The sequence below is a fragment of the Eretmochelys imbricata genome, chromosome 1 (genome assembly GCF_965152235.1).
Source record: "Eretmochelys imbricata isolate rEreImb1 chromosome 1, rEreImb1.hap1, whole genome shotgun sequence".
Lineage (NCBI taxonomy): Eukaryota > Metazoa > Chordata > Testudines > Cheloniidae > Eretmochelys > Eretmochelys imbricata.
The window spans coordinates 159,948,792-159,957,340 of record NC_135572.1 but is presented as its reverse complement, the minus strand read 5'-3'; positions in this window follow the sequence as shown (position 1 = coordinate 159,957,340).

Below are 8,549 nucleotides of genomic sequence, written 5' to 3'. Positions count from 1 at the left end.
TTCTTCAGCAGGAGAGAAAGCATGAACCAAAATCCCTTGGCACCAGGTCATAACGTTCTCTTGTTTTCCCACTAAAAGTTGTCCATTATATTTGCTGAATTCCTAAAATTCCCCATTTTCATCTCACTCCTGGACACAGCCCCCATCTTTCTAGCCAAGGAGCACTGAATTGGATTCCTTCACTGGTAAGACTTCAGTGGGAGTCAGTTCAGACCCTGTGGAAGTCTTTTCATTGATTTCAGTAGGAGTTGAATCAGACGTTCAGCTACTGGTCAGGTTGTAGACTGATGTGAGGCACTCCTCATCTCTTTCCAGTCTTCACTTCTGATCCTAATCTGTTGTGTAGTGTTGCTGATTAGGATCTGGTCAGGAATTTTTGTATGAAACAGTTTTTCACTGAAACCAAAACTTTCATGGGAACATACCAGTTTCAGTTAAAGAGTTCTCACATCTGGCATGGTAGGGGGAGGGTGTGTTCCCCCACCTTCCCAGACTAGACAGTAGCTCAGTGGTACCTGGATCTCCAACATTCCAGGAGAGTGCCCTAACCACGGGGCTATTGGCTACTCTGGGTTGGAGTCTCCCCCTCTGGTTATTCATCAAAATAACTTGGTTTTGTTTTGTCCTAATGTAAAATGGAGAAATTTTCATGGTATGGGAAAATCATTTTCCATCCAGTTCTATTGCCGTGCACTGTGAAACAGCTGCTGTATTTCACTGCAGAGTTGTATGAAGTAATTCCTACATATCCCTCCTAGAGATGGCATGAGTCTTCATTAGTTAGAACAAGGCTGAAATAGGAAGATGAAGTTGGATGGGCAAGGATGGTGTCCTTAGCCTCTGTTTGCCAGAAGCTGGGAATGGCCAACAGGGATTGATCACTTGATGATTACCTGTTCTGTTCATTGCCTCTGGGGCACCTGGCATTGGTCACTGTCAGAAGACATGATACTGGGCTAGATGGACCTTTGGTCTGACCCAGTATGGCCATTCTTGTGTTCTTAGGTTCTTGCTTATTTATTTATTCTCATTTGCCACACACTGGATGAGTGGCACAGTCACTGTTTAGTTTGTTCAGTAAGACCAAGATATTTAATTTCACAATCAGTTATACACAAGGAAACTTGTTTTCATCTCTGCCTGCTTGTTTCAGGAACTGCCACAAGGTGACAAAGATATTAATGTTCATACAAATCAAGATGTTTATTTCAACATAAAATTAAGAAGCTGCCTATGACCTTATATAATGTGAATGAATCAAAACTCATTTCCTTTTTGCTGTGTTTACCAGTACTCTACATATTGTTCTAATATTAGTTACTAGTTACCCAACTCTTAATCATTGTCTATACAATAGGTCACACATCTGTCATGTGCAGTTTTCTTTCTTACCTTCCCAGAAGAAATTAGATGTTTTTTCAGCACAAAGGAGTCCGATGGCATCTTAAAGACTAACAGATTTATTTGGGCATAAGCTTTCATGGGTAAAAAACCCCACTTCTTCAGATGCATGGAGTGAAAATTACAGATACAGGCATAAATATACTGACACACGAAGAGAAGGGAGTTACCGTACAAGTTGAGAACCAGTGCTGATAAGGTCAATTTAGTCAGGGTGGACCACAATTGAATTGAATTGACCTTGTCAACACTGGTTCGCTACTTGTAAGGTAACTCCCTTCTCTTTGTGTGTCAGTATATTTATGCCTGCATCTGTAATTTTCACTCCATGCATCTGAAAAAGTGGGGGGTTTTACCCATGAAAGCTTATGCCCAAACAAATCTGTTAGTCTTTAAGGTGCCACCGGACTCCTCGTTTTTGTGGATACAGACTAACACAGCTACCCCTCTGATACTTAGATTGTGCTATCATCATACAGTAAAATCTACATAAAGATTCAGGTTCTGATTCTCATTTACACTAGTCAGGCTCTTTATGTATTGAAGTGAGATCCATAAATACATGTCATACAAAACATTTCATATCATATATTGAGAGAGTGTCTTGGGAACATGTGAGCAGTGTATATGACTGTGGTATGCCATCATTTCTAAAGGCAGGCCTTGAGTGAAAGACAAGGGCATAGCCTCCCTCCCTTATTAGTAGGAAGGAGATGGAAAGGGTAAGCACACCAAGAACGTTGGTAAGAAAGGAAAAGATTGAGCAGGAGCGGCAGGACTATATAGTAGCTAGGGCACTAGCCTAGGAGCTGGAGAACCAGGTTCAGTTTCCTACTGTCATAGACTTCCTGTGTAACTGTACACTTAGCCCTTCTGTGCCTCAGTTCCCCATCCATAAAATGAGGATACTAGCACTGCCCTACCATACGGGGGTTTGTGAGGATAAATACATTAGACTGTGTGATGCACTCAGATACGATGGAGATGGGGGCGGGAGGGTGCATATAAGTACCGTAGATAGCGACTAGCTGTCTCCTAGGGTATGTCTACACAGCAGCTGGGAGATGGGGTTCACAGCTTCAGTAGACAGACAACATACCCCTAGAAGGGAAGAAAGGGAGGATGTGGATTGAAGAAACTGGAAATGTTCCCCCAAGCATTCCTCACTCGTCCTCTTAAAAATGTAAAATCTTTGGGTAGAAGCTACACAGTAACCATGCACCATTCCCTTGCTGCTCACAAGATTACATAATAAAAGTGAATATATAAATAGAAGCTACCCTTGATTTAAAGTTGTATGAGAAAGTAGTTAAATGTAATAGAAGCTGTGGCTTATCAGTGAAGATATACTGAGACTGATCTTTAGCTAGCATACATCATCATAGCTCCATTAATTCAATGGAGCTAATCTGATTTACACTAGCTGAAGATCTAGCCCATATACTGTGCTAGATCAAACAAGAGTTTGATCCTCCAAATCAGAATTCAGCATATGGTAGCTATGGACACCACCCTGTTGAAATAGTTGTGGAGATAAAACCCCTCGTGTTGGAAGTATTTCCTATAACTGATTACCATATTAGTATACAATTACTGCACATGCCATTTAGAAAACAAAAGAAATCTCAAAGTAAGTTCTTTAATCAAACCAAACAGATTTGATACAGACAGGACATTGTGGAGAGAATGTGATATTAATATCAAAGGTCACTTTCAAAAAGGGTGAAGATGTTTACTGAACAGGATGGAACGATCAGCTTCTTTGTGCACAGCTTACCATGGCACTACTCAGAGAACCACTCTGCAGACAACAAATTACTGTTCACCGGCAGACACGCTGGCAGCTCTCACCTGAACAGGAATGCTGTTGGAACAGCATTGTTAGGGTGACAGAATACAAGTCAAATCCTTCCCCATATTTCATTTAAAATTGCATGTGGGATAGACACGCTTACAGATGGGATAAAGCGTGTGGTGGTGTCTTGTAACTATTTATTATTTATTCATTCATAGTAATCAGCCTTCTTGGATTCATTCCATTTGAGATGAAACCAAAGGGGAAACCCTTTCAGTCTATGCTGGGATTTGAATGTTGCGTGATCAGCAGAACTGAATCTCAGTGAGTGTTCTCTGAGGGAGGGCCAGTGAGTGTAATTTGTCATTGTAAACTGTGGTTCAGCTCTGAAAAGCGGTTCAAAAATAGCAATTTCTCACTCATCAGATCTGGCCCTCCTGTATGTTTATGTCTATGGTAGTGACAGAAATAAGCATAGGTGCCGACTCCGTGAGTGCTCCAGGGCTGGTAGGCAAGTTCTAAGGTCACTTACCTAATTGGGCCCCTGTAGAGAAGCTTATATAAAACACCAGTATGGGAGAAAGGGTAAGGAGAAAAGACCATGACAACTTCCCTCATAGCTTTGAGTCCAGGGATTAGGATCTGCCACCTCTCAGTGCCCTAGCCACTGGGCTATGGAATATTCTGATGTGGGGTCTCTGTCTCTCATGTTGAAGCTTCTCCACTGTGGATAAATAAGTCATTGGGCCAGAGAAAGAGCAAGCATGACAATGGATCTGTAGCCTGGTGATTAGAGCACTTCTCTAGGAGTCCCAGGCCCCCAGCTCCAATTCATTTTTTTAAATGTATCCACAGTGGAACAGCCTCAGCAGGAGAGAATGAGGGACCCTACATCACAGTGTTCCATAGCCCAGTGGCTAGGGTACTCACCTGAGAGGTGGCAGATCCCTGTTTAAATTCCTTCCCCCCTCAGGTGGAGGAGGCACTTGAACTGGGGGTCTCCCCCATCCCAGGTGAGTATCCTAACCAGAGCTAAAAATTATGAGGGAGCTGCTTCTCCCCTTCCCACATCCTCCCCTCAGGCTTCTTGGTAAAACAGTGTGGGTGCCTGATGCCAAGAGAGGGTTTGCCGCTAAGAACCCCAGGCAGAGGGAGGTACCTCCCTACAGCCCAGATTTATGTGTCTGTGAGAGAGGAGGGGCTTAGCACACATCCTGAGATTGGCATCTCCCATTGGCTAATTTAGGCAAGGATCTGCACGGAGTGCTGGCTTTTGTGAAGCTCCGTTCTAAGGTACCTATCTCTCCCCATTTGTTGTACAGGGAGCCCAGATGCCAAACTCGCTCTGGGAATCCCAGTGATTTTTCTAGGTGCCTAAGCGTTACGAGTGGTGATACTGAGGGTCACCACGCCTAAGTTTCTTTGTGACTCTAGCCTTTGTGTGTTCAAATGTCTTGTTTGTTTAATGTAGTGCATGGTATAATTTAGTCTGCAAATTAACACCATACATTCTACTAAGGAACATTGAGCCAGCCAGAGTGACCAGGGGTGATGGAGTTACAGCATAAATCATGTAGAGAAGTTCCCAGAGCTGGTTCAATCCTACAAATCCATGAATCCCTGGGGCAGCACCAAGTAGAATCAAGAAGATCACCCCTTTGGGCATCAATGAAGTGTTCAAGAGCATGGTGTGCTGGGTTATCTTTATCCAACCTGGCAACATGGCCAAAGCGCGTGCAATGCCACTTTTGGATACGATGAGCGATTGAAGGAAGATCAGATCTTTGCAAGACTGTGACTTTTTTTCACAAAGTCAGACCACTTTATCCTCAGGATTTGGTATTGACGGAGTATATGGAATGCCTCTAGCTGCTCCAAGTCTGCCTGTAAGAGGGTCCAGGTTTCTGACCCTAGCAACACAGGTTGTAGCAATATGTTTATGAAAGTTGTGGTTTGGAGATGGTCCCTCATAAGGGACAGTGTTGTGAGTGTGGGAATTTGGAGATGTATTGGGAACCGCCCATGGCTGTGTGCAGAAGCTCACTACAGAAGCTCTCCAGTTTGTTATTTATTGAACCCCAAGATCATTACACAGGTAATACAGTTTTGTTAGATCCTGAACTTTATCTCGGTGCAAAGATGTGTTTGCACCCATACGTGAGACCTGGACTTCATTCTGGAGGCAGCAAGACTGATTTGATGAAGAGTGTCCAATTTGCTACAACTGTTTGAACTCTGCTTGCAACCTAGGCAGATGAATGTAACACTCTCCATGGAGCTCAATCCCAACTCCAGCAGGGGTTCTGGTGGCCCAGCCTTGAGGCTCTGGACCTTGGTCTTTTCCATGAGATATTCAATCCTATATTGCAGGCAGTGTCTTGGAGAGACTTCTCCACAAGCAAGGTGAATTCATCAGCATAGTCTTGTTCAGTAAACACTGCTTGACCAATCTTGCTGCTCCACATGTTGGAATCAAGTCCTAAAATCCAGTTGATAGCTCAAGAGAATAGTGCTGGGGATGAGACTGCATCTCTGCCATACACCTGAGGTTGTGCAGAAACACTGAAAGTCATGAACCAACATGCACTCTCACACCAGTACAAGTGTGAAGATCATACACCACATTTAGCAAAACGTTTGGAACAACCACCCCTTTCAGTGCAAGACAAAGTGCAGACCTGTCAACCAAATCAAAAGTCTCTCTGACATTGATGTATGAAGCAGGTGGTTAAATTCTCAGTGCTGCTCAGCCAGAAACTGGGAGGGTAAGGACAGTATCCATTGTTGACCACCTTGTCATACAGAACAATCAGATTTCACTGCAATGTCTGTTAAGGACCAGCTGCATCCAACAAGCTGAACGTGAGCAAACACCTTTCCAGGGACAAATAATGAGATACGCCCATGATCTCTCACTGAGTGTGGCAACTCTTTGCCATTGTACAGGGACACTATGATGCCATCTTTCCATTCTGCTGGTACTCTGCCTGATACCCACACTATTAGGAACAGTTGATGCAGGCTGATGCTCATTGGTTTCAAGGCATCTTTGAGCAGCTCAGGGCCGGCAGCACGTCCATTCCATAGCTTTTGAATGGCTGTTTGTACTTCCTTGAGTGACGGATGATCAGCATTCACCCCTCGATCTGCAACTATGCTGGTTGCCAGGTCAGATAGCTCTGGACAGTCATCAGCAGGTTTATGGTTCAGCATGCTTTCATAATGCATTTTTCATATATCGTGGATGCCATCCATGGTTGAGCAGGGGGAGTTATCTGGTTTCATAATGAGGATGTTAGAAAGCTGTTTATGGCTGCCAGCCAGGCGTATGATGGCTCTGTAGGCAAGATTCAGATCGTTGTTGTTTAGGCCATCCTCTGCTTTGCTGGCCAGGGAGTTGACGGATCTTGCAGTCATGTTTTGCCAAAGCCTAATGCCTTTTAGCTATTTATGTCCTTGGACATCTCAGCTTGCATGGCTTTGCCTTTTTTGCTAATATATCAAAGGCCTCTTCAGAAAGCCAAAGTTTCTTGTGTTGCCACCTGAAGCTGATCATCACATGCCACCATTGGTATATAGCGTATATACCGCTCCAGGTGAGCTCCATGTTGTCCAAGAGACTACTGAGGCTATATGTGATCCTCAATGGCCTGTGTGTACTTCACCGCTTCAACGGGATCCTCAGACACTGGACGTTGTATTGTTGGTAGATGTCTGGCTTGCAAGGAGGTGGAAGATGCAGTGAGAGAGCTGAACAACTAGTCTATGGTCTGAGTTTGCTGGTGCTTCTATACTTCCAAAGACATGGTGAGATTTCAACACACTGCTAGTGCTCAGATTTCCATGCCATGACTGGCTGCAATTGAACTGGGTCTGAAGCTGTGATAGGTCCCTTTGGCTCAGGTTCCCCAAAGGACAAGACCACCCAGCTTTTGATGTTGTGTGCCACTGAGGACTTTTCTGTTATTAAGGCACCTGATCCAGGAGCACCTGGATTTCAAACAGTGGACATGCCATGAAGGAATGAATAATGCTCCAACAGCAATAAAACCTTCAGATAACAAACAATACAATCTGTTTCTCAGACAAGCTGAATAAATGTTTTTAACCAGAAAGATGGAATTACTGCACCAGCTGACAGTAGAACAATGGAAGTGGCTACACTCTTCAAGTGATGTATTTATGTTACTTAGCAACTGCACAGTAGTTAAGGCCCTTGGACTATTCTGTTCACATATTGAATAACGGAATTATTTTGAATGTAAACAGGCTTAGCGAATCATTAAAGGAGAGAACTGATATCATTAACTGCACAGAGAATGTTTTCTTGGTGATCACTCTGACTAGTATCTGCTTTACAGATACTAAATTTTCTATCTTGGTAAATGAGTCACTGAGTAAACACACTAATGATTAAGAGATTGATTTTGAATACTATAATATTCTACATTCTCTTTATTTTTCAGCTGTGAAATCATTACACTTTAGGTTAGTGAAAGTCAAGCTGCTTTTTAGGGCTTTCATTTGCTAGTCATTTAATCTACTAATAGTAAATTCAATATTTAAAGTTATTTAAACTAGTGGGATTTTAGGTAGCTGCTAGTATAGGAAGTCCTAGAACATCCCCATGTAACATATGCCAAGCAGACAGAGAAATGAAGAAAGAAGCGGACTGACCATGAGAGTTGTCCCAGACCAAGCCGTGTGCTGTGCCTCAGTTTCCCACATCATATAAATCAAACTCTGCCCAGGGCTTTGCCTCAGTCAATCCCTTATTCAGAGGACACTATTGATCACCAGCCACTAAATCAACATAAAGACATAATCCATGGCTTCTGTTTCTTTCTTACTGTAAGGGGACTGTTGACCCGTTACTAACATTCAGTGGGGGTGTTTTGGTTGGCTAGCTCCCAGTAGTAAAAAGGGAAGGGTCTATGGGAAACCAGGACCCTGAGACTGATAGTCCCCAGGAACAATGGGGAGAGGCCAATGCTCCTGGTCAGCCTGAATGACAGGGTGGGCAGGCTAATCAGAAAGTCAGGAGGCCAGGGAGGTCCCGTCCTCCGTGTGAGCTGGATTTGCCTGGGTCAGACAGAGTGGGGCCGAGCTAAGGAGAAAGCAGGGGCCCAAGCTAAGCTGGGGAGCAGAGCTGTGTCAGATCCAGAGGGACCAGAAAAGCAGCCCAGAGAGAGCAGACCCTGTCCTGGGAGCAGAGCTGCAGCCCCAAAGCCAGAGGCACAGCCCAGAGAGAGCAGACTTGCCCTGGGAGCAGAGCTGCAGCAACCAGAGCCAGAGGCGCCAAAGAAGCAGCCCAGGGAGCTGGAGGCAGAGCAGCAGCAGTGCAGAGACAGAG